Here is a 27,084-nt window from a genome sequence, read left to right as displayed (position 1 = left end):
ATGAACGACGATAAAACCGAGCGCATCGAAGCAAATGTCTCTTTTTCTCCAAAGCAGAAAAATGACCGGGAAAACCGGGAGCAGAGAAATCAATTGGATAGCCATGATACCGTGAAAAGGTATGCATTCATAACTGTAGTGACTCTGTCCCAAACCATATAAATAGCCTTCCCCATGAAGCTTCTATTTTACACTCCCCGTACTTATAACGGCAATTTTTTAGGGTTAGCTGAGTATGGTCCTGGTTTTGTATTGCCTAGTCACTTCCATAATTTTAATTTAGTTCAAATGTACATTTCACCCTATTCATGTCACCTGAAAAGTTTCACTTTACCTTTCATAACACTAGTCATAACAACCAGTAAGCCTGGCCATCTAGTCAGACCTGTATCAGTACCAATGGCAGGATAACATTTTTGCTAGCAAATACATGTAGCTGCTAGTGTTTAGTCAACAATATTTTAAGATCACTGTTCACTCAGCACTTACCATGGACATGTTTATTTCATACAGAAAAAGAGTTGATGATCTGCAGACCAACTTGGATGAGCTAAATGAAGATGATGACGACAATGATGAAGACTCAGAGGAGCAGGAAGCTGTACAGTATTTTGTGAAGAAAGGAAAGGGAAAGAAATGCAAGAAACCTGGACGAAAGCCTCAGTGGTGTTCAAAAGCTTTGGAAGATTTTATTGACATTGTAGTTACTAATGACACTTACAAGATGAAATTGATTTTCACTAATACTAAAAATCAGAGAAATGGCCCAATTTATGAAAAAATCTTAGACCAGTTGAAGACCAGAGCAAGTGCTAGGGGGGATGACTGCACGCTGACAGTTACCCAGTTACGGTCAAAGTTCAAGAAGTGTGTCGGTCACTGTAAACAGGCAGCCCTAAGGAAGGAAGATCGTGGTTTTGGTAGATGGTTTAGTATGTTTTGGTAAATGGTTTAGTATGTTGTTTGAGGTGGTCAAGACTAGAGATTCCTGCCAGCCGGATCAGGCATTGGAACCATCATCTTCGGGTTCTAACTTAGACAAATCAATTGACGGTGCAGATGACAGCCCAGAACATGGAGAACTATTTGTGCCCAAAAAGAATGTCAAGAAAAGGCAATCTGGCAAGGAAAAACTTGACAGTGCTACATTTGAGGTCATGGAAATGGTCAAAGAGGCTGTGAGTACTGACCCAACCAAAGACCTCATTGCCTTTATGAGGGAAGAGATGGAGAAGTCCCGCCAACACGAGATGAAATTATTTCAACTCATGTTTAGTCAGAGCCAATACAGGTTATGATCACTCCCTCCAAGGTATGGCTTCATCTCACAACTTGGCATATAATGACACAGGATTGTACCCAACATGGATTGGGGGATTTGCACCAACGCAAACAAATCAGCCAAGTATGCCAGAGGGTTCTTATGGGACCCCTTTCCGATATGATTCCGGGAAATACAGACCACTGTAAGACATCAAATATAACTTATTATTTGTGTAAGAGTTTGCATTCTGGATCATGCATCAACCCTTTTTTTTTTGGTTAAGTGAAACTTTTCTTGTATGCCATCATCATAATAAATTAATAACATTGTTGATTTTCTTGATAAGAAGAATGAGCATTGCACTTAACAAGTGTTAAGACAGCCTGGAAAGGCCAATCTTGTACCTGTGACTTTTCAGAGAATGTTTCAGGTATAACCCTCTCCTTAAAAAAGATATATAATGTCAACCCCCTCAAATTATTAATTTACCTCTGATCACTGCAAATTATTTTTAAATTTGACTGCTAGTAGTGACCTCTGGTCACAATAATAAGTCAATCAAACACCACACATCAGTCCAGGGTCCAGTATCCTTAGGCCTGACACTGAGGTGCTTATTATTTGGGTACCTACCATCATCTTTACAAAATGGCTTGTGTTTACTGTAACCTCATACAGACATACAATAGTTTTTTGGAAGCTCACAGGCTACAATTATTGGTGAGGGTAAACAGAAGTAGTTAAATTATTTTGAAACTCCTTCAAGTGATCTCATGAGGTTATGTAAACACACGTCATCATCTATTTCTGGAGCAATATTATGCCAAAATCAGTCATAAAGACAAGTGAAAACAAAACAAAAGGCTTTATTATTGGGACATCTTACCATAGTACCAAAATGGAAATTTTGTTTTGTTACAAACTACATGTATTGTCAAAGTAATACCTATGATATAATTTGATTTTGGGGAACATTTGACCAGTAATATATAAATTGTACACATCTATATTTAAGTGACTCTAAAGTATTTCAATTATTTTATTTGTTACAGTTTACATGTGGAGAACATGTCTAAAATACAAGATTGAAAAAATTATGACTTATACAGAAATGAAAGCAAAGGCTTATTATTATTAGAACATTTCCATAGTACCAAAATGGAAATTTTGTTTTGTTGCAAACTAAGTATTGTCAAAGTAACACCTATGATATAATTTGATTTTGGGGAACATTTGACTAGTAATATATAAATTATACATACCTATATTTGAGTGATTCTAAAGTATTTCAATTATTTTATTTGTTACAGTTTACATGTGGAGAACATGTCTAAAATACAAGATTGAAAAAATTGTGACCTATAAAGAAATGAAAACAGAGATATTTAAAATTTTATTCATGTCAGTTATTATTACAAATTACTAAAGGAGCATTTCTTTTTTAGAAGGGGGGGGAGGGAGTGCACCAGAGAAATCCCTATGAGCATGAATGTAAAATATCCTGGCCCTCCCTTTATGTTTTGTCAAAAGATGTGATTCTCCCCAGTGGAGTAGGTAAATCTATGCTGTGTCAAAATTACGGTGAGCCTCCCTTTTTGGTTGGCTAAAACCTTAATAACCCTTCCCTAGATTCCTCCGGCCTACCCCCTTTCTAAAACATGAATGCTCCCTAGCAGAACAAGATATTAGTGATCCTTGGTTTGAGATAAATCATGGCAGAGTAATGGAAAATAAAAAAAAGATATTCATATGTAAACAATAACGAAATTCAGCAATCCCTTATATTATCTGTTGTTTTATTTTGGATTAATTTCAATTTATTTATTTACTTTAAATACACTTCTTTTTCATTATCTTTTGATTTACTGTATTCATGAAGATGATTAAACCTTTTAATTGATCTTTACCATAGTGCATTGTGATGTCATATCTTGTCCAAATACAATACATGAATGACCAACATCAGCTTCCTGGAAAAAATGTGTCATCGAAGATAGCAAATTTTGTACAAACAGAACAACTTAACCTCAAATTTATAGTTTGTTTCCTTACTTAATCCCTAGTCAAAAGGAAGGAGGAAGACAGACCTGGGAGATGATTACAAATTATTGTAAATTATCCACTGACGCTTAAAAGTCACCAACATTAGGGCTGTCACCTGTTATGGGTGAGTTTGCTTTGTGGGACTTGGATTTTACAACTGAATTTGGCCTCTTGTTGACCATTATAAGTTTTTCACAAAGCAGACTTTGTTATGGGTTTTAGCTTAAGGAAGTGGGTGATGCAAAACTAAATGACAGCCCTGAAGATGTATGGTACTTAACAGACTATCCCGGTTTCCTTCTCTAGCCATAGTTTTTCACAGAGTGCATTTCTCACTTTCTTTGCCTCTAGTGATACCTCCCTGATGCTTGCACAATCCCTCATCTCTAGCAGCTTTCTTATTTCGTCTCGGTTTCTTTTCTGGCCATTTGAATCTATGCTCATGTCTAGTTTCTTAGAAATTGTGTCACCTTGCATAATACATAAATTATGGAGCACCATGCATGCCAGTGTAGCGGTGCGGACATGGTCTCGGTCACTTTCACTCTTCCGGAGGAGCAACCTCCACCTACCCTTTAATTGGCCATAGGCACCCTCTGTAACCATGCGAGCTCTACTCAGACGGTAATTGAAGTAGTGCTGTTGGGGTGTTAAAACAGCATTTGTGAATGGTTTCATAAGCCATGTTCGTAGGGGGAATGCAGAGTCTCCCACTATAAGAGGTGGGACGGTAGCGTCTCCCCCAGTTTTTCCAATTAATGGAATGAAGCCATCATGAATGGAGCTCCAGAGGTCAGTGGATCTAAAGATTACCGCGTCGTGAGAATTTCCGGGGTACCCACAGCTGCCCCATACAAATCTGTAATGGGAGTCTACCATTCCCATTAATACAATGGAATAAAAATTCTTGAAATTGTGGTACTCCTTGCACGCCTCAAGACCGCCTGGAGGGCATTTCAGTGGAATGTGACACCCATCTATTGCTGCCCAGCAGCAGGGAAATTGCCAAAACTCCTCCATATCGAGAATTTTTTTCTTAAAATCCTCTTGTGTTTTGGGCATGTGACTTGAGACAATTTCATCCCACAAATGGTTCACAAGGACTTGACAAACTTCGTGTACGATGGAACAAACAGTTGAGACACCCAGCCCTGACATTTCTGCAATGGTGTATAGATAATCGCCTCTGCCTAATCTATACAAACAAAGAGCAAGCCTCAGTTCTGCTGCGATAGGCTCTTCAGTTACAGTTTGTTTGGTGATGAAGGGCTCAATACGATTCAATATGAAATTGAAAGTCGACCGGGAGACTTGGAAGGTTTTCTTAAACCTTGCCTCTGAATAGGTATTCCATGCCTTGTCCCACCAGCCAGTATTTCTGTTCAACCGACGACAAGAACGAATCGATCGAGGAACTGTGATGTTGTTTCGTTGAGAAATTAAAAGGAGTAGAAGCCAAACAACATTCAAAACTTACCTTCTCCGTGCAACAAGGTTTCCCAACAATAGCTGCATGTTGAGACGCCTTCTTCTAGTCTCTCTGATTGCATTTGCCAGTAAACCAAGCTCTTCCATGTGAGAATTCATATTTCCCGCCATTTTGAATCTTGATCAGCAGGGATTTCATAAAAACAACAGCCGCGGACCACGAAAATCTACTTTCTCACTTGAGCTTCAATTAGGTTCGACTTGGTTAGGTTCGATGTCTGAATCAACTGCCGATCTTAATTATTTGGGTCGACCTTAATAGGTATTAGGTTCGGCTCATGTAAAGTTCGACGTATGAACCGGGCCTTAAATATGATCGCAAAACATTTTACAAAGCACTGGCTGGTCTGTACTTATTGTTGGTCATGGCTTTTGTTACAATTGGTGGCTCCTAAAGGAGCAGTTTGGTTTTGTGTGGCTTAGTAGCCTGATGCTCTCCCCTCGCGCGCGACTACAACCGGGCTGAGTTCAACTTCCAAGAAGAAGCGAAACCGCCAACGCCAGTCATCCAGGAATCTTCAAGCTGCCTGGAGAACGATTCTATTATTTTCATGTTGCGATCTCGGTCGAACTCTGAGAAGAACTTTGCCGTGCACTTGCTGCGCCATTTCTTTTTACCCAGTGAATTGGAAGGGCGAAATGTTAGGGGTGTTGGGAAGAAACTTCCCCTAACTACTGAAAAGATCCATAAGATTAGGGAAATTGTTTTTAAGTATTTTCCATCATCGGATCCAGAACGTTTATGGCGGGACTGTTGCAAAGCGATCGATGTATATTTGCGAAACAGGAAAGTTTCGGAAACACGCAGCATTTAACTTTTTATTATTATTTTTTTCATTTTAAAACTTTTCAACACAATTGTAACTGAATGATAGCTTTCTTGTTAGAACTGAGAACCACTTAGTTGTTCGAGTTTTCAAACTGTGTAAAATAATTAAAAGATCATTTATAAATAAGTGAAATAAAACAGCTAGCTATTAGTAACTTGTAGTCTTAGTGTACATTTTTTTTTTCCTTTCGCGTGTTCGAAGCCGGACAAGAATGTTGACATCATCGTTCAATCCACAATTATAGTTATCAGTCATTTTCATTCCCAAAGACCTGGGAATTAACCAGGAATTAAAACATATATAGTATTAAAGGCACTTCGTTTATGTTGGAGGTATTTTGGAAAGAGCAATATTCGCAAAGCAAAGAAAGATTATTGTTTTGATAATATATATGCAAATTTATCCTGCTGCGCCAACCACCGCTAACGATATGTACAGTACCGCCTGGAACTATTGACCCATCGGGACTAGGGCATACCTCGTCTTTACCGCAGGTAGTGGCCGCGCGTCCACCTAGGTGAAAACACGGTCGTTCTGCGGTGAAGACGAGGTACAGTGTGCCGCGGGAAAGAACAATGAGGACTGGTTGCATTTCTAAAATAAGCGTGAGCGTGAGTGAAGACAGTTATACTTCAAGTGTTCGAGGTGCGAAGAATCGGTGCTTAATCGAGGGAGTAATTTGAAGTCAAAATGGCGTTGGGTAGTTGGTGTAATAATTCAAATATTGAAATCCTGAATCTTTGCCTGGGCAAATGTTTGTATTCCGTCTTTTCAGAGATAATAAAAGTAACTAACAATCCAACACTTGAAAGAAGCTTGTTACATGTATCTCCGAGGGTATGTTAAATACGCAGTGAAATACGTGTACGTTGATTTACCTACTTTTCAAAACACTCATTGTAAGTTTACGAAAGAGAGTTCGCTGAATTGTCATAAAAAATCCCTTTTTTTAAAATTTAGTTTTCTTAATTTGTTCATTTCGATACAAGCGACGGGGCAAACGTCTTGTAAATTAACCGTAATTTGCATAGGAGCAAGTTTGACGTTTGTTTTGCACTCGTGGGAACCGCTGCTTCTGATTCGTCAGCTTTGTTTTGTACGTGTCCGACCAAACAGCTGCTAAAAATATCTCCTGAATTTTAGAGCAAGCTTGTGTTCTAAACAATCGGATATTGAGAGGGAATATTATCTTGTTGCAGTGCCAAGTTCATTTTAAAAGAAAGAGGTTTTAAATAGACTGTAGACACAAGCGACAAAATTTGCGAAGTCGACACAAGGGTTTCAAGTTACAATTATAACATCGTCACGCTAGACTGTTCACAGTCCCTCTATTTTTCCGTGGGATTCTCGAGACCGGTATGCTTCGATGGAGCTGCCGCCATCTTGGTTTGTAAAAGCGAGCGTGATCTGGGGAGACTGTCTAAACTACCGAGGGGAGGGGAGTGGAGTTTGGAGGCGGCGGGAAAAATAGGGAGACTGTAACAGCTTCTCACTGTCTCGTGTTCGAGGGGCGTGCCGAGACTTTGTCGCCTCGACTAATTGAATCAAACAAAAAATATACTCCCCAGAGATAAACATGTCAAATTGAAGGAAATACGATAGTACTGTTTCTGTACCATTTCGAAACAAAGTACAGTTGCGAAATAAAATGAAGTTGCGAAAGTCTTTCAAGTGTAGGCTTGAAAATACAGTATAGTACATCAGCTATTTGCAAAGTGAATTTCAATACAAGTGGAACACATGCAGTGAAGCAAACAGTGAAACCTTCAGATACGTGCCGCATATTTTGTAAGATTTATTTTAAAATAGCAGTCGGCGATTTCGGGAAGAAAAACAAGTACATTTCCACAGAAAATTTGTTTAAGATCCCGGAAAGAGCTGGAGTTGCCAGCATTCCTCTAGCCGATCTTTTTAAAGCACATCGATCTTGGAGTTGAAGTGGATCCACAAGATGGGAAATCTTCACGTCTTTGCAAAAGCGCTTGCGAGGAAAGCCACGATCAGCAAAGTTTCAAGCGCTTTGTGTGTGTTGTTTCGCCCCAGAGAATTGTTAAAAAAAAGTCCTCCCTACAGTTCGCCATCTACTTCAAAGCAGTCCAAAGAGACGGAAAACTGCAGTCTGCCGCCTGCCAAACGTCCGCTGATTTTCAACTATCAGACCTCCGAGCCGACGAGACAAACGATAAAAATCAAAACATTCCCCACGATCTTCACATTACACGCCAGCCGTATCCCCTTTTAGAACCGGCGGTGAAAGATACGTCAGTCATGCTGTCAACGCTTCAGAACTACTATTGTCTAATTGACCAATGAGGTGTTGCCGTTGCTGGTGCAACGGGCCTTTGGAACGCGAGACGGTGAGAAGCTGTTACAGTCCCTCTTTTTTTTCGCTTCCCATCCCCAACTATACTAACACCCACTCCCGCTCCCCTCGGTAGTTTAGACACTCTCCCCAGATCGCGCTCGCTTTTACAAACCAAGATGGCGGCGGTTCCATCGAAGCATACCAGTCTCGAGAATCCCACGGAAAAATAGGGGGACTGTGAACAGTCTATCGTCACGCGTAAACATATGTTTTATAATCCGTAAATTTCGTGGGTCAGCATTTTTTCTTTTGCTTCTCCTAACTTAAAATTGAAATAACTTGGCAAAAAATACAAAGTAAACAGCGGACTCACATTCTGGAACACTGCCGTGTTGCATCAAACAGCTTGTCACGTCAGGAGTCCGAGTGACAATGACCGACAATGTGTTGGAATTGCAATTACCATTCGGGCGCTGAGCGGCACAAAACATGCCGAAATATTATTTGTTTTCAATTTATAAATGATTTTAAAAGGTCCGGCAAACGGAACTCCACAGACTGTGTCAAAAATTCAAGTTTGCTTGTTTTTTCTTGAACAAATCTACACGCTTCGAAGCTTCGATAGTGAATATTGCGCATTGTCCACATGAAGTCTTCAAATATTTTGGGTATACCGAGTTTTGAGATATTAAATCAGAATCTTCCTCAAAGGATTTTTCAAATGTGGTCGGATACTCGAAAACGGATTCTCATTTTCTTCAAATGGTTCAAGCCTTCAAGGGCCGAGAATCGTATGTGTTTCGCACATGATCGTCATCCCTAGTTAACGTTCTTCGGTGCGAATTTGCCATTAGAAGCTGACGAACCAAAACACAAAGCAAAGAAGACAAAAGCATATTCAAACTCTACCGCGTCTTTTCTTTACCGAAGTTTTACCTAGGTGAACTTTCCCGCAGCAACTTTGGAGCCATACCGCAACCGAACCGAGGAAAAAAAACGTCCTACTGCGGGAATACCGAGGGAAACCCGCGAGTAGGTCCCGCGGCAACAACACGGCAAATGGGTCTATAGTTCTAGGCAGTACTGTGACCATCAACGAAAGGTGTTACGTATACTTATGATCATGCTTGTTTAGCGCTGTTTCCACAAATAGTGTAAATGAGTGAGCTAAAAGTTATTTTCCTACCGAATACGTTTCAGTAAAAGAAAAATTAATCGGCTGGTTGTCGAATCATCGCTTGTAAAGCGAGCCAAGTTTATAAATACGACAGCCGCCGTTCTTGTTCAGTGGCGACAAAGCGAACAGGAAGTTTGTTGTTAACGCTCTTCCAGCAAGTAATATTAATTCGATAAACTATCTTCCTTTTCTCGAAGAATTAGATTGACAAAAAAGAGCATGTCGGTAATAAGGTTTTTTATCGTTGGGTTTGCGAAGCGAGCAAGCTTCGAAATCGGACACCTTGTTTCAGTCATGTTTATGTCATTCGCCGATTTTGTCGAAGCGCGGTTCTAAGCAATTTCTATTTAGCCCTGTCGTCATTCATATTATTCAAATTTCGTGCTGCGGGTTGTCGCTTTTACTTTACCGTTTCTTTTGTTGTGCAAGACAATGCCACATAAAGCAAAGGTATGGCAATGAATAACAAAGGCAGGACATACGCGTCTGACGCTATACGCATACGCGTATGACGCGATACGCATACGCGTATTACCTGCATATGGTACGCATATGCGATGTTCGCTTATTTCTGAGCTGCACTGTACCACATGTTCGACATTCAAATCCTAGCAGTATGCAGGATGTTTGTCCCATGAACCTAGTTTAATGGCCTTAGCTCCCACGAGTCTCCTGTAGCTCAGTGGTAGAGCATCCGAACTAGTAATCGGAAGGTGTTAGGTTCGACTCCTGATAGGAGCACTCGGATTTCTTTTTTCCGAGTATGCCTGCGTCATCATTCTCAAGAATAATATTCCCTCTCAATATCCAATTTTTTAGAACACAAGCTTGCTCTAAAATTCAGGAGATTTTTAGGTCGGACACGTATAAAAAAAAGTTGACGAATCAGAAATGGCGGTTCCCACGAGTGCAAAACAAACATCAAACTTGCTCCTATGCAAATTACGGTTAAATGTTACAAGACGCTTGCCCTCCGTCACTTATATCGAAATGAATAAATTAAGAAAACTACATTAAAAAAAGGATTTTTTGTGACAATTCAGCGAACTGTCTTTCGTAAATTTACACTGATTGTTTTGAAAAGCATGTAAATCAACGTACACGTGTTTCACTGCGTATTTAACATACCCTCGGAGATAACAAGCTTCTTTCTAGTGTTGGATTGTTAGTTACTTTTATTATCTCTGAAAAGACTGAATACAAAGATTCAGGATTTTAATATTTGAATTATTACGCAAACTACCCAGCGCCATTTTGACTTCAAATTACTCCTTCGAATGATTAAGCACCGATTCTTCGCACCTCGAACACTTGCAGTATAAATGTCTTAACTCACTCTAACACTTATTTTAGAAATGCAACCAGTCCCCATTGTTCTTTCCCGCGGCACCTCGTCTTCACCGCGGAATGACTGTTTTTTTCACCTAGGTGGACACGCGGCCACTACCCGTGGTAAAGACGAGGTATGTCCTAGTCCAGATGGGTCAATAGTTCCAGGCGGTACTGTACATCCTTGTTTACAATGTTGTTCAAAACATAAGCAGTGGGAAACATGGGGGTAAAAATTAAATACTCAAGCAGAATTGTAACTAGAAAAAAGCTATAAAATTAATGTCATCTCACCATCAGTTCTGTTGTCCTGAGTCTTTGAATTCCACTTTTTTAGTATTTCCTTTGCCTAAACATGACATCACATAAAAACACAAAATTAGTTACAAGAAGACAAGGAGAAGATAAGATGCTGAATAACATGGAGACAGTGTGACAACAACAGCTATAAATGCCAGTTACTACAGGCCTACTCCTTCTTCTGCAGAGTATTGGAAAGAAATTAGTACTGGTACAAAACTTTGACTGACAATAAAATTTGACTTCCAAAATCCAAAGTTACATTTTAAAATTATGTGAGTTGAGTTCACTCTGAGAAAACTAAAAGCTAATTGGAATAATCCATTGCTTGACTAACTCCCAAATATGGAGCAAATGAGAACTGGTACTGAGTATAATGAAGGCAGCTTATGGGCGAAGTGCCAGACACTCAAGAACTGGTACAAAACAGGGATATACGCAGAAGAAGAAGTGGAAATTTATCAAAGAAACAGACAACAGAACTGACAATCACTGCATGAGACGGTCTTTGTATTAAAATATCTACAGTATAAAATTCAGCTTTTGCCTGGAGACAACCAACTGCTCAAGCAATCGAACCCCATGTCCCACTGCTCATGGTTGGAAGTTCGAATTTTAAAAGATTGTAACATTGGTTTCAAGCTCTTGTGGAACTACAATCAATAAAGACAAATCAATGGCCGATTCCAGCCCCGCCCTTCATGATCACAAATCAACGTGCAATGAATAAAGATCTGACCTCGTATTCTTTTAGAACAAGGTTGCATGGAATTTTACTATTATAAAAAGTTCTAAGGGCGTCGAAGAAAACTTTGACTGCCTTCTCGGCCGTCAACAAATGCCTCACATTTGCACAACTCACCTTGATAAAATAGAACACGGTCCGACCGACAGGACTTAATGTATTGAACAGCTCAAATTACTGGGGCGCCATGCTTTCACAGAAAGGAATGAAGGTTCTGGAAGCGAACTACCGCTCAAAACTTTACTAGAACCTAAGCAGAGTATTTCTAGCATTCCAATTATAGATTTAATAGCGCAAGACCAACACCATAAGCAATTTAAAAGGCGACCCTGCGCTTAAATGCCTTGCCTAAACCGGACACGTGTGTCGGCCGAACCGAAACGCATCGATGAATTATCACAAATCTGTGAGGTTTTACAGACATTTTTGAATTCACAACATACAAATTATCAAATTGCACATACCTTAAGCCTTTCTCTGCCCACGGCATGGTTAAAAACTCAAATTTCGACGCTGCTTCTTGCAGAAACGCACCAGAAACAAATTCATGCCCGTTTCATCCGGGGAGCGACCGCGCAGCAAACTTGCCGCCTCTCGGTCTAGTGCCCAGAGCAAACCGCGCGATAATTTCCATAATGGACAAAGGACTAGCATTACAGGGTTTCTGGAATTGGATTTTTTATAAGCCTGTTTTCCAAATCCGTTTATTTCAACGTTTTTGGAATAAAACACCATCCAACCTTAACGGATCCAAATACATAACAATTTGAATAAAAAAATTTCGTGAACATTTGAATGTAACTTTAATGTGCTGTAAATGAGCCACAAAATGAAAAACCACAAAACAATGCACATTTGCTATTGTTTGTGAATAATTTGTCCGCTACTTTCTCTTTCAATATTTAATAAAAGTTTACACAGTTTCAGCATGCAAATAATAAAAATAAAATAAATTTAGGCATATGTTATGGTTCAAATTATCCTTGGTTTAATAATTCATTTTCCATTGCCTTTCAAACTCATTATCAACATTACCATACCGGTACCCAAGACCAATAGAAATATCAAATTTAAACCACGGATCAAATTGAACCACAACGTATATTTATAAACAAGATATATTATTGTTACTGTTTGACGCTTTGAGCCCAAGATCAGCAGTTAATTTTGTCATCACTAAAATTTAAACCTCTCCCAGCTGCTACCATGAGTAATATACATGGAAAGGTGAAAATCGAGAAATATCCATACTCCTGTCATTCAACAGAAGGGACAGAAAATTCTGGGGGAGGGGGCTAGAGGGTCTCAAAGGCCAGGGGGGTCAGTCAGATTTCTTACATAAAAAATCCCTTCCATGAGGGGGGGATATTTTGTGGAACTTACTGCTACTACTAGGACATCTTCTACCCTCATTGTTTCCTCGTGTCATGTGGAAGTTCCCAGAGAACAGCTTTGTAGGCTACAAGGTCTCAGCGGCGATGTCCGTGACCTGTAAGCTGCATTCACCAGGGCTGAGTTGCTCGAAGCATGGTTAGCGCTAACCATTGGTTAAGAGGTATTAAAACCTTTAGGTTGTCATGGTATTTAACCCGGGTTAGCGCTAACCATGCTTCGAGCAACTGTGGGCTGAGGGCCACCCGCAAGATGTGCATATAACTCTCATTGAGCAATTTTCCAAGGGGGGAGGGGGGAGGATACATCACTCACATCTGTAGAATGAATGTTTCATTCCCTTGACATGTTAGAGTCCCAGGCTTCGTTCATATCATTTAACACATTCCAAGCCTCAGATTTTATAATCTTGATGTTCCACTCCGTGGAGTTGACCCAAGAAACCAAAAACCTGAATTTGGAACCTCTTTTAATAAATTCTCTTCCCTCCACGGTCTTCAGCAGTGTACAAACAGACATGTTGTAGATCATCAGCCCCACCTTCTGGAACTACGCAATATATCTAAAGCTATATGGGGACCAGTGAGGAAAATTTGCATCTTGATGTTGTGCATATTGACCAGCATCATCAAACAAATTAATACAGAGCTGGTCAGAGTGATTTTAATAGGTATGAGTTCCCTAAATTTCCAAAGAAATAAACTTTACTCAGCAGTTTTTCAACAAACCCAGCATGTTTAGAAAGGACTATTAATGAACAGACAATGACGATAAAATTAATAACATAACAAAAAAGACATTTTATTTCTCATCAGTTCTTAAGACTATTAAATAACTAATTACACTATTACCTTTACAGGAGTTCTGATCAACAGTTTGGCCAAAGTTTTAAAAAGATATGATTGGATGATTTATGGTGTCCACAAACAAAAGTCACTTAACTTTTACCTTCTAGTTAATAAACGATATTGCAAGTTATTAGAAATCCTCTGTGATTTAGGTCAAGTGATACTTAAAGTACCATATGGACACATCTTAATAAACATGGTTTCTGAAAATTCAAATTCTTTATTACTATTATTACTGGGTAATTATTAATTATTATTACTGTTTGTTTATTATTTACACATAAATTTTACACAGAATCTATTCATAGTGTTACCTAAAATACAACCTTAGCATGTGAACAATTCCTTAACAGGATCCCAAGTGAATACAGGGTGAAGAGAAAAATAATTTGGTGAGCAGAGGGAGCCCAGTATAGTTTGGGGCAATCTCATACCCAGATACCCTCAGGCTTTTTGGTCAGCGGGTGGGTGCCAGGAGAGACTGTGAAGAATTCGAAAAAATTTAAATTTTTTCATTGGCTGCTCTGTTTTAGCTCTGTAATGGCTTCCATTGTATTACTGCAGAAATCCTGTGCTAATAAATTCCAGTACCCCAGAGTCTCACCTGGTGACAAACCGCTGGCCAAAGAGCCAGCTGAGGACTCTGGGTACGAGATTTGGTCTGAGGGCAAAAGAGAAAGGGAGCCTGGAGGCTCCCTTTCTATTCTCTCTCACACCCAAACCATGCTCATCTTGCTCAACTTGCTGTTTTTTTCTCTTTACCCTGCACTCACTTGAGAGCCTGTTCACACACTCTAAAAAGCGAGTATCACTAGCTGACAGAGATAAAATGGGTGAGAGCGCAATGTAATATAAATCTGGAAATATTTTCCATCATACTATCCTAACATAGTACACTACAATCCATGTACATAAACAGAACAAAGAAAAAAAAACACAGACAGGCACCTAATTCATACACAGGAAAGTGCAATCAGTCAACAGAGGCTAGCTACTGGTTTCAGTAGTGGCCTGGAAAATCAATAAACAAGATAAAAGAAAATAATATTAAAATGAATTTTGCTGTGACCCCCAAATTGCAGATGAAATTGGAATTTGGAATTGTTAGTGTTTGTAGAGTGGAGAAAACTAGAGCACCAGGAGAAAAGCCTCCTGTGGCTTGAGATTGTTTATTGCTTAATTAATGCATGTAGTTTGATTTCACTCACAATTAAATGAATTGCATCAAGTTTGATCAAAGCCAAATTATTCAACATTGGGTCAACATACACAATTCAAAATATAATTTTCACCAACTCTCACTCATTTTGTGTGAGTCTAATTACTGGTAGCCTAGATGTTACAAATAGATATGAAACTATCACATGTTTACATGCCAATTTCTCATACATGGTTTGTAAATTTGAACACTTAAGCTGTAACTGAATTACTTGGGATATATTAAGTTGACTTTGGTTGATCCCAAGCAATTCAGTGAACATTATATTTGGAAGTCTGATGTCTGTATAAGCCCTAATTATGCGGAAAGATTTCAGACTAACAAAACGTCAGTGAAAGGAATAATATGACTGCAGAAAGACCTATACAAGCCCCATTGCTTATCTATGGCAGTGAAAGTACATTGAAGAAAAACACCTGACAGAGAGAGATGAAGTCTGTTCACAGTCTTCTTCTTTTTTTTCTGTGGGATTTTCGAGACTCGTATGCATCAATCAAACCCCTGCCATCTTGGTTTATGACAGCAGGCGTAACCTGGGGAGAGTGTCTTAAGAGTGTCTTAACTACTGAGGGGAGCGGGAAAGGGAAGGTGGTGGGAAAATAGTCCCTATTGTTGTCAACTTTTAAAATTTAAAAAAATTGGTCTGAGAATTCACTATCACTGTTTACACTGATGTATTACAGGGTAGCACAAATTTATCCTCCGTAGCATGAGACTTAGACTGAAACACCACTGAGAAAGCTGCAAACTAAATTATGACCAATCGGTGAGAATCTCTGCAAAGTCATAGTGATGTCTTTGTTTCACAACATCCCAAAGTGTCAGTTCGCATTTGGTAGAGCAGAGAGTTTCCTAGAAGATATCATCTGACTGTCTGTAGTTTCATTCTCTACAGCCCAGGAACAAAAGCGTTTGACACTAAAAACATGCAAACAAAATCAATCAATCAGCCTTTTGTTTAACATTCAAATTTTGAATACAGAAAAGTATTTTTTGACAAGTGAACATTTTAAATGACAATATTATTGAGCAAGACTTTCAGGTGTTCATTTTCCATTTAGCAATATTTTTTCCCAGAGTGATAACTTCTGCACTTCAAGGAAAAGAAGACTTTAGAAGGCTCTCTTTGTGGCCTCAGACATGTCATCTAAGGGATATACTAGCCTCTACAATTTCTAATATGTTCCTTTTCATTCTGAGTGTTCTTGTTTAAGCACCATTAAGCCCCTTACAGTACATTTAGAGAGGAGGAAGTAGTAAAAGAGAGAGTCAATGCAATGGTAAATTATATCATTTCCCACATAGGTAGAGTTCGGGCCAATATAAATGAGCATTTATTTCTTACTTTGTGAAAGATGCACATCTCCACTGAGATACACAAAAAACTTCTCAAGAACTTGTTTTTGTTTTCGCAAAAGCAGTTGTCCATTTGTAGATCTGTACAATGTGGATGGCAGATACCCTAAATCAAAAAAGAACAGAAATAAATAAATACTTAACTTCAACAATCAGAGACCTTGTTTTACTATATATTAAACAGGAGTGTTTTACTGGAAAATACACCACTTATAAGATTTATATGAAACTACTGTACGTGTACATCTGGGACTTGAGTGGTGTATTTCCATATCCTCACCATTGAGGATATTGATAACATCATTTCCCGCTTTTTCACAGTTGTTTGTGCAAACAGTCAGTGAAAAATGGCAAAATATAGATTTGTCTTCATAATAAAAAGAAAATTACACAGTGGCTTGAAGATATTAATTATATTTTCTCGTGTTAAAAACAATATTTTATTGTTTTTACCACTGGAAAATAAACTTTGTATTTTTGCACTGCCGTGCAATATCTGTAGACTTTGTAAACACGCATTCAAGCAAATCAGTGTGATTGAACCGGATTTAATCCACGAGATCAAACTCAACATGAACCGACATTACAGATTCTCTCAGGCTCCTATCCTATAATAATCTTGTGAGTATCCCGGCATACACTACAACCCCTCTTCCCCTAAGAAATAGAACTTCAATAGTACAACAACGTCAAATCAATATAAACTGTCCAATGAGTTCAGATGAATCATTCAATGTATCTGTTCAAAGCAGATTGTTCAAAATGTTCAGCACATCTCAATAGGTTCAACTTGATAATGTTCCAAAGTGTTCAAAAGTTAAGTATAGTCCGTACATCTTGTAGTTCAACACAACACATCAATAAGTTCAACTTGGTAACACTTCAAAGTGTTCAAAAGTTAAGCATAGTCCGTACATCTCGTAGTTCAACACAACGCATCAATAAGTTCAATTTGGTAACACTTCAAAGTGTTCAAAAGTTCAGCCTAGTCTGTACACCTCGTAGTCATTTAAGTACTCTGGTGGCTTCCTTTCCCTGGTTGGTCTCCCTGGTGGCTCTGCTATCCGTTTTGTGACACTTTCTTTGATGGCATCATGTCCAGTGGCTTGTTTCTCTGTGGTCTCAGCCTCTCTCAGGTACTTCTTCACATCAGTTACATTTCTCCTGTAGTTGATGCCTTCAGGTGACGTTACAAGAACTTCGCTCCCATACCTCCCACTAACATTGTAAGGGACGCCTTCAAACGTGGTTGACAACTTGTTTTCTTTCTTCTGCTTCAATAGGACTTGATCCACGAGTTCTAGATCACTCACTTGGGCTCTCCTCTTCTTGTCCGCATAGTCAGTTGTAGACTGTTTCATCTCCGCATCTTTGTCCCTTGCCTCGCTGTCGGTACAACCAGACTTTCTAAGCTCAGGAACCTTTGACCTGACTTCTCTGTTAAACAACAGTTTGGCTGGCGTAACACCTGTGGTACTATGTGGTGTCGTCCTGTAGGCTGTCAGGAACTTTCGCAGCTCTGTCCAGAGGTTCTTCCTTTCTGTTTTGCCAATCTTCAGGGTTTTAAGCAGGCTTCTATTTTGTCGTTCAACCTCCCCATTAGCCTGGGGCCCTAATGGAGTAGAGGTCCTGTGCTTTATGTCATTCTCCTTTAGGAACCTCTCAAATTCTTTGGAAACAAACTGTGGACCATTGTCCGTTTTCAGAGACTGTGGTAATCCATGAGTGCAAAATATCTTCTCCAAACTTTCAATGACTTTGGTGGATGTTACCGACGTCAGGATGTCAACTTCAAAGTACCGACTATAATAGTCAACAACAACAAATACATACTCTCCCGAAGGTAAGGGCCCCATCAAATCCGCTGCTAGGTCAATCCAAGGTTGGCTAGGGAATTCTGTATGTTTCAAGGGCCCTGGTGGAGTGGGCAGTCCAACTAGTTGACAGCTATGACATGTCTTGCACCGATCTTCTACTTGTTTGTCAATTCCAGCCCACCAAACTTTCGTTCGTAGCCTCTGCTTTGTCTTCACCACACCCTGGCGGCCCTCTTGCGCCAAATCTAAAACCCTCCGAGGTAGGCTTGTTGGGATAAGCAGTCTTGTTCCCCTTAGCACTAACTTGCCTAAGGTGCAAAGTTCATTTCTTACGGCTTTGTACCGTGGCGGGGCTTTGTCCCAGTCCCTCGTTGAGATGCATTCCCTTAGACGTGACATTTCTGGATCAACAGCTGACTCTTCTTCAATCTCTCTTATGGGTATTGCTACTGGTGCTGAGGCTTCTGCTACAAACCTAATAAACTCTTCTGCATAATCAGAACTAATTCTCAATTCGTCCTTTCCAGTAAGCCGTGAAAGTGAGTCAGCAATGTTCTGTTTGCCTGGCACATACTGTACCCGGAGCCTGTACAGTTGAAGTCGAAGGACCCACCGCTCTATTCTTGCCGAGTTGTGAGAACTGGTTGAGTAGATAACCTCTAACGGCTTGTGGTCTGTTAGCAACGTAAAGTCCACCCCACATAGATAGACGTGAAATCTCTCACACCCCCATACAAGACCCAGCGCCTCTCTTTCTCTGTCTGCGAGTATCTACGCTCGACATCCGTCAAACTTCGGCTTGCGTATGCGACCGCACGCTCCTGTCCTTGCTGGACCTGGGTTAGCACCGCTCCAAGTCCTACAGGGCTCGCATCTGTGACAAGCTTTGTTTCTTCTGCATTTCTGTCAAAGTAAGCCAAGGTTTCTGCATTTCCTAGGCTACTCTTCAAGGTGTCGAAAGCGGTTTGTTGTTCTGAACCCCAAACAAAGGTTACATTCTTCCTTGTTAACGCTTGGAGGGGCTCTGTGATACTTGCTAGATTAGGGATGAACCTGGCACTAAAGTTCACTAATCCTAGGAAACTGCGCACCTCCTCAGCATTTCCAGGCTCTTTAGCTCGCCCCACCGCTTCAACACGTGACTCTGTAGGGCCAATTCCTTTGCTTGACAGCAAGTATCCCTTAAAAGTAAGCTGTGACATCCCGAATACACACTTCTCCCTGTTCAGAGTTAGTCCCTTCTCACAGATACATTCCAGGGTCTTTCGCAACCTACTGTCATGTTCTTCAACTGTGCGACCATGAATGATAATATCGTCATGGATGTTGTAGGCACCCTCGCAACTGGCCAGCGCTTGCTGAATAGTATACTGATACAATTCAGGGGCGGAGCTGATGCCAAACATAAGGCGTTTATATCTATACAGCCCTTTGTGAGTGATAAATGTGGTGATAGTTCTAGACTGTTGTTCCAACTCAATCTGGTGGAACCCCCATTTAAGATCCAGCTTACTAAACACCGTACTCCCATTCAGTTGGTACAAGATGTCGTCCACAGTGGGTATGGGGTGACGCTCCCGTACTACAGCCTCATTAGCCTTTCTCATATCTATGCAGAGCCTGACATCCCCTGAGGGCTTGAGGACTACTACAACTGGGCTCACCCATGGTGTCGGGCCTTCGACAGGTTCAATTATGTCGGACTTGACCAGCTCTTCTAGCTTCTGTTTGATTTTGTCTCTTAGCCCAAAAGGTGGGGGTCTCAACTTCTGCGCAATGGGCTTGACTAATTCGTCAATGTGGAGCTTTGCTTAGAAACCCTTTAGTTTCCCCACCCCCTGAAAACACTCGGGATATTCTTCCAGCAATGCGTCATGGCTGACAGTGTTGATTTCAATCTTTAATATCCCTAACTCCTCTGAGGTTTGGCAGCTAAGTATCGCCCTAGCTTTCTCCTCCACAACAACAAAACATGCAGGGTAAACTTTATCTTTATAACACAGTTCAGTTTCAAACTCACCAGCCGTGGTAAGTGGCTCGTCACTGCCATAGGAGTACAGTTTCCGGTTTGATTTCCTTGAGTCACATTTGATGTTGTTTCTCTTCAGCATCTCCCATGTACCTCTGTCAATGACATTGCTGGTGGACCCAGAATCAACAAGAACTCCTTTCAGTTGTACTCCTCCAAGCTCGATGTCTATGGTTGGTATTTCCTTTCCCCTTGTTTGAATAGTAAACGCGAAACCGTCGTCTTCGCTAACCTGACGAATGTCTCCTTTCCTTGTTTTGTCATCAGATTTTGTCCTGCAAACTTTAGCAAAATCGATAACAATTTCCTTTGTTTCCTTTCCACGAATTCCCACGTGCTCCGTCCAACGTATTCACATTTTCACCTTTTGAATCACCTTCAATCGATCGTGCCTGGGGTTCAGCGGCCTCCATGGATCTAGCAACATCTCGGGCCTTTTGAAGAGTAAGTTTGCCACTCACTGCCAGAAGTTTCTTGCGAAGATCATGCGACCGACACTTATTGATTAGCTGATCGCGGATGTTTTCCTCCTTGGCTGTCCCAAAGTTGCAATTCTCGGCAAGCTGGAATAATCTGGTCACAAATTGGTCGGCAGTTTCTGATTCCTCCTGTTTTGCTTGTCGGAACTGGTGCCTTTCAAATGGGACATTAACTTGTGGTAAGAAATGTGCATCGAGCGACCTCATGGCTTTCGCATACAACGTATCACCTTCCGCAGGAACTGGTCCGGGATCGGTTAGGGTATCGAAGATATCTTGTACATCTTGGCCAGCACAATGTAACAGCAAAGCCTTTTGCTGAGAGTCCTTTGTGATGCCCTTAGCCTCCAGGAAGAACTCAAACAATCGTTTCCATCGTTTCCAACGCGGGCCCGCACTCGTCCGGTTGCCCGTGCAATCGAAGGCGTTTATGTTTCCAAACTCGGTATTGACGGCCATCCTTCGATAAGTTAACTTCCTAGTTTATCCTCGTCGCCATTGTAGACTTTGTAAACACGCATTCAAGCAAATCAGTGTGATTGAACCGGATTTAATCCACGAGATCAAACTCAACATGAACCGACATTACAGATTCTCTCAGGCTCCTATCCTATAATAATCTTGTGAGTATCCTGGCATACACCACAATATCCTCATGTAATGTATCGTGCACTCCTATGCTCAAAAACAACAGAGGCCCCTTCGCTTCCAATTAATTGTGTTTAGGTGGGTAGAAATCATTCACTTTTAATTATAAATTACACAGCATAGCTGCAATCACTTTCATAGCATAAAAAGCAATCAGATTTCATTACATGTTTAGTCAAGATGGCTGTTTCACATTTTATATTACACAATTGAGGGAATGGGAAAAAATCGGTGTAGCAGCATCCTGAGAATTGTAAGAAGAGATTTCACACAAAATGAAAGTACATAGACCAGTTACATTAGGATAATTTATTCACTTACCAATTTTTTTTTATTTCCACTAACATTTCCAACAACACATTTATGGTTAAAATGGAATCATGAGGCCACTTGCAGGTCAACGCAGAGGTGTAGTGATTGGCAAGTACACCTATTACATGAGTTTTCAAGCACCACGCATTTTCGTCAATCTAATCCAGAGAGATAAAAAAGAGATAATATAACGTCAATCCTCTACACCTCCATTTCAAATTTTAGTGTAAAGCCATTAAGAAGTGAGAATTTGCAGAAACTCTTTTTAAGTGCTAAAATTTTGAGCATTGTTTAAGTGTTTATCTGTTACCATTCGTGATTTAAGTCTTTTGGTATTTTTAGTTTACTGACAACAGAGGCCTTACAATCATCTCAGAGACTAAATTGGTAACTTATTGACATGTAGGATTTGCAATAACACATCAGTATGTCAGGTGAAAACAGATTCTCATTCCCCCATTTGTAACTTCTTTCATAATAAGCATCTTCCAGGGAGCAATTCATAACCCAAATGGGCATGTTCGAACATCATTATTTGGTTGAAACGAAAGTATAAAAATAACAATTTAAAACAGCAAGCAGATCGTTTGTGGTATGATAACAGCAACTCATGACTGAAGTGAATATTGGGAATATTGTTTTGGATTAGGAGCTGTACCTGTATCTTTATCCTTAGTGTGCAGGTTGGAATGAGGAAGGTTGTGTTTCTCTTGATCCATACCATTGATCATGATGGACAGATACTTGGTGGGATTTGCTTTGCCTTGAGGCCATGCTTGAAGTACTTTTCTCACTCAGTCCTGAAAAGTATACAGTCATTTAAACCATATTTCAAGGCATACCTCTGGTTATTGACTTCCTTATTAATACTGGCTGGGTATTAAATTCACTACTTTTTTATTTGGCTGACACTACACAACTCCATGTTTAGCCAAAAAAATTGCTGTTTAAATTGCCAGTGAGCTAAAGACCAAGAAGGAACTGCTGCGCCTTAGTGCCACAAGTGGCAGAGTGACTTCGTTTTATTTTAGTTTCAGATGCAGTAATGGCCGTAACCAGAGTTATTAGCTGAGGCCCAGGAATAAGGCCAAAGCTGATTGACTTCCAATGCATACAATTGCATTAAACACTACCCAGTGACTTGTCACAAACAGAGCAAATTTGTTGTAAAGCAAATAACAAGAAAAAAAAAATCTGAGTCATGACAAACAGCACATATTGTCCACATAAAATATTTAAAGGGGAAGTATCACGCAAATTTGCTGTCATTTCAAAACCCAAAAATGTTAGTCTGTCAGCAGAAACAAAGAAGTAATTGTCAAGTTTGTTATAAATTATCACCCCAGTGCAATAAAACTGTCGATTAGTGCCTCTGGCCAGAGACAAAGTAGGCTGGTATGGATTGAAACTTGAAAAATGTTAGGCTAATGTTTTTCAAGTTCTCCCATTTTTGTTTCCAAAATGCGCTAGAAAAGATTACGAATTATTCCTTTCAAGAATTGAGTTGATTTATTTCCTCTCGTCATTCTAGAATTATTTGGCAGCTGATTGAAGGTCTTATTTCATCATTTTTGACAAAAGTCAAAGATATGAAAAACCCCATGATACTTCCCTTTTATTGTAACATACATTTGCCGGGTTAAATGGACTTTCTGCATCAGTTGTAGTTCTCTCCTTGATTCTTCTGTAATCCTAGGAATTCGAAGCTGTTCCCTAAAAAATAAAAACACTCTCGCTGGAAATAGATAGAGCTCTGGTCTAGTTTAATGGCCTAGCTCCCATGAGTCTCCTTTAGCTCAGCGTAGTGGTAGAGCATCTGAAATAGTTATCAGAAGTCTTGGGGTGACTCCTGTTAGCAGAGAACTCAGATTTTCCTTTTCTTAACTATGAGTGTCACCGACTGAAAAAAACATGTCATTACATATTTTATTCACCAGGCTTAAAACGTAACTTCACATTTATTTCACATGCACCACTCATCGACATTCACATCCTTGCAGTATGCAGGATGTTTATGACATGAACCTAGTTTACATGTACATGGCTCAGCTCCTATGAGTCTCCTGTAGGTCAATAGTAGAGCATCCAAACTGTCTAGTAATCGGAAGCTCATAGGTTCCACTCCTGTTGAGAAAACTCAGATTTGCTTTTCCGAGTATGCCTGTGTCACTGACCGAAAAATACATCTATCAATATGTGTGCCTGCTATGTTTTGTACTAGCAGTAAGCTTGGATGTCAGCCTCCAATCAATAATTCTTGAATTAAACGATATATTTTGAAAATACATGCAAACACAAGCCCAAAATTGAATAAAAATTTCCTTGTTTACAACAAACAGGGTGGCAAATAGCCCATTTTACAGTTGTGTGGTAAGTGACCTGGCCTTGGATAATTTTGTAAGCAAGGCTGGGGGGTGAATGTGTTTTGATACAAACGTCACTGCTTTTCATAATGTAGATCATGCTGTTCTTATGCTATCTAGTTTGCAGACATATGAAAAGCAGTGAGGTTTGTAACAAAACAAAGTTACCCCCAGCCTCGCTTCCAATCCAAGACCAGGTCACTAAGCACACAACTGTAAGATGGCCTATTGAAAATGTCAGCTCCTTCTGTGACCTTGAGAAACACTTTTTTCTGAACTGCACACACAATGCTAGGTTTGCTAATGCTAGGTTTGAAAACAGTCTGTGCAAAGCAGGAAAGCGTAAGTAACAAGAAAAGTAAGCATTGTTCATGGACTAAAGTTTTAGCTGAGTGAACAGACAATGGATAGCCCCATCTTGTCCACTTATGTAGCCAGTCATGGGATTCATTTTCTTGCAACTCAAGTGTTGTGTAACAAATCTCATGTTGCAGAAAGTAAACACCCCTTCTACTTTTTGCAACATGACATCTGTTGCACTCAGACATAGTGATATGGGTGATAAATAAATAAAAATAAATAAATCACTTTATTTAAGTGTCAATGTCTTTAGTGCAGGGCACTAATTGGGGACACTTTCCAAACCGAATTGGAATTTAGAAGTGTTGGTTTTTTTAGGAGAGGGCAAAACCGCAGTACCCGAAGAAAAACCTCTTAAAGCAAAGACGAGAACCAACAACAAACTCAACCCACATGATGCCGAGTCCAGGAAACAAACCTGGGCCAAATTGGTGGGAGGCGAGTGTTCTCACCACTACACCATCCCTGCTCCCCACAGTTGCATTTGCAACTTGCAATGCAATATTTGTTGCATGACAAGTTGCAAGAAAATGTTGCCTGTATTATAATTTCTTTGCCTTGAGAACATATTCCAACTTATCTTTGATATATCCTTACATAGTGCAGGTTGCCAAAATTCTGCACAATTTAAATGTTGACTCTAGCCAAACATTTATTGACCTCTTTTTCTATTAATTTCACTGCCTCAGCATTGCGATGTGTATTTCGAAAGGAATAGCACAGATCTGCGGTATGGGTTACTTGGAATGCCCCACAGAAAATAAACTATTATTTAACATAAATAAGGAATGGAATTATAATGATAAGCTTTAAACAGTACAGCAATGGAAAATGACAAATGCAATTCACTTTCTAGCGAGTAGCCTACCTATAAAACAGTTAGCTGCATGTATTCCAGCAGTGTGCTTCACATTGAACTCTTCCACAATCCATTTACTGGCTACAGACCTGGTTTACCTCTGTCGAAATTTCCTCAGGGTAATTTTATATTTTAGCTGCTAACACTCGCCTTCACTTGCATTAATCAGACATGTTTAAGAGCCGTCCTCGGTAAATATCGACTATCGTCGTTTGGACGAGAAAAAATGAAATCCCTCAAAACTTTCTCAGAAGAATGGTCTATATAAGTGATTTACATAAATATAACTTTCAGCTCAGTTCGATTCGTATTTTAGCTGTACTGCGACCATCTTGGTTTTACCGCTCTGAGAGGGCTTTCAGCGGCCATTTTAGGCTACACTTTTAAGAATTTGCCTTACAAAGAAAGCGTTACAAATCCGAACAAAATCTCATTATTCGAAACAAGCAAATGTTTGTGGTTGTGTTGAGAAGCTTTTTTGGGAATTTGATCGAAATCTGATTTTTTTACAAAATTTTTAATTTCTTCCCTATTGAACTACTCTTCAAGTGCCAAAAAAATGGCCGAGTTTAAAGGAAAATATCGCTAAAGATACATTAGTTGGCATCCTAAATCAGCATCCCGGTTAAAGAGCAATGTCTCGTCTGTAAGAATATGCAATAAAATTTTTGGGCAGTTAAAAAGAAAAAATTATAGAAGAAGAAGTTTTAACTGTACTTTTGTCAACAAACACCGCCTTCCTAATTAGCATAACAACATGAAAATAACGATTTACTAAGAAAATAATGATAAATTCCACTTACCTCGTGAAATATCGAGAACTGGATATTTCAAAATATATCAATTTATAGTTTCAGTTGGATACAGCCGCATTTTCGATGATTTGTTGTGCGAAATCACTGTAATACACCGCAGCCGTTAAACTGAGTTGAATTCTTCAAAGTCCGTCAGGACAACCATCGGCCGCAAAAATTGCCTTCCGCCCCATAAGCTGCCGTGTGCAAGGTGTCAAATACTTCTTTGTTATCCTTAATGACCAAAACTTCTTTCAGCAACCATTTAAATCCTGCTTTGAACTGGAGATTCTCGTCAAAACACGTTTATGTTCCGTTGACCTTCCGCCGTGATTAAACAATGAGATTGCGTTACAGAAACGCTCGCACATCCAGACGGGTTGGGGTGGGGGTGGGGAGGAAACAAAAATGGAAATGCTCCCAAATTAAAAAAAGGGGCCATTCAAGATTACTGTCAAAGCTATTTTATGCATTTCGGGTACTAAATAGGAAACTGCTGTCCTAGAATAATGTGGAATATAATAAGCCCTTGTGCTCTATTTCTTTCGTTGGGGCGTGGGAGGGGGGGGGGGTTGGCAAGTAAAACACTAATTTACAGCATCAGTTGATTGTTGCTCTTCTGTTTAGTTTTCATACATGATGTTGGTCAATGATTCTCGTCAAGAATTTTTTTATGTTCTGTTGGCCTTTCGCCATGATTAAACAATGAGATTACGTTAAAGAAACGCTCGCACATCCGGGTGGGGTGGAGGTGGGGAGGAAATAAAAATGTCACGGACTTAAGCTTGTAAGATGCTGCGAAAGTGTTAGCCATTCTTCGCCTATTCGGGGCTATAAATTAAACACCTAGTGACTTTGGGGAACGTTGAGAAATTTGTGCAGGTGATAATTTTTTTCTGGTTTCTGTCGTAGTAGGAAGTACCCTCTGTAAAATCACGCTCTCTTATTTAGATGGGCACCTTTTCCAGCGAGTTCAAATATTTTGGGGTTTATCTAGAGGCAAAAATGGACTTCTGGAACTTTAGTCCTTAATTCGTTTCATGTTTTCTTTCCCTCTCTCACTGAGATCAAATTGCCCTGCGGAAACGCGAAGCCGATAATGACTACATCAAATTAAATTTCATAGG

General features: G+C 39.8%; 1 protein-coding gene, 1 long non-coding RNA gene and 1 pseudogene across 14 annotated transcripts in view; 1 reads left to right on the top strand and 2 right to left on the bottom strand.

The window, feature by feature from the left end:
• The window catches only part of LOC146451879 (uncharacterized), a 3,185-nt pseudogene extending 12 nt beyond the window's left edge, over positions 1 to 3,173 (top strand). Inside the window, exons 1-2 of the transcript XR_014859928.1 lie at positions 1 to 119; positions 514 to 3,173. The exon at positions 1 to 119 is cut by the window's left edge and continues 12 nt beyond it. The product of XR_014859928.1 is annotated as an uncharacterized LOC146451879 (transcript). The remainder of the gene's footprint in view (positions 120 to 513) is intronic.
• LOC146451878 (F-BAR domain only protein 2-like) overlaps positions 1 to 12,136 on the bottom strand; it is a 35,544-nt gene extending 23,408 nt beyond the window's left edge. For 3 of the 10 annotated variants that reach the window (XR_014859910.1, XM_085098574.1, XM_085098570.1), the window contains exons 1-2: positions 11,946 to 12,135; positions 10,731 to 10,785 (exon numbers count right to left, since the gene is read on the bottom strand). The gene's annotated coding sequence lies outside the window, so the exon portion shown is untranslated. Of the gene's footprint in view, positions 1 to 10,730; positions 10,786 to 11,945 lie in introns of all 10 variants that reach the window. The other 7 variants (XR_014859912.1, XR_014859909.1, XR_014859908.1 and 4 more) reach the window with 5 other exon arrangements.
• Positions 12,137 to 13,981: 1,845 nt separating this feature from the next.
• LOC146451877 (uncharacterized) lies at positions 13,982 to 25,336 on the bottom strand. 3 transcript variants are annotated; one of them, XR_014859918.1, is made up of 5 exons: positions 25,173 to 25,336; positions 23,211 to 23,294; positions 21,591 to 22,381; positions 16,286 to 16,402; positions 13,982 to 14,732 (listed from the first exon to the last, which is right to left on the bottom strand). It is a non-coding gene; the product is annotated as an uncharacterized LOC146451877 (long non-coding RNA). The 3 variants fall into 3 exon arrangements; XR_014859917.1 differs by lacking the exon at positions 13,982 to 14,732 and adding an exon at positions 15,570 to 15,858 and having other exon boundaries at positions 23,211 to 24,922; XR_014859916.1 differs by lacking the exon at positions 13,982 to 14,732 and adding an exon at positions 15,570 to 15,858.
• Positions 25,337 to 27,084: the final 1,748 nt, after the last annotated feature.

Source organism: Pavona decussata, unplaced genomic scaffold, assembly GCF_977016875.1.
Source record: "Pavona decussata unplaced genomic scaffold, jaPavDecu1.1 SCAFFOLD_383, whole genome shotgun sequence".
Taxonomy (NCBI): Eukaryota; Metazoa; Cnidaria; class Anthozoa; order Scleractinia; family Agariciidae; genus Pavona; species Pavona decussata.
This window is presented reverse-complemented; position numbering and strand designations above follow the sequence as displayed.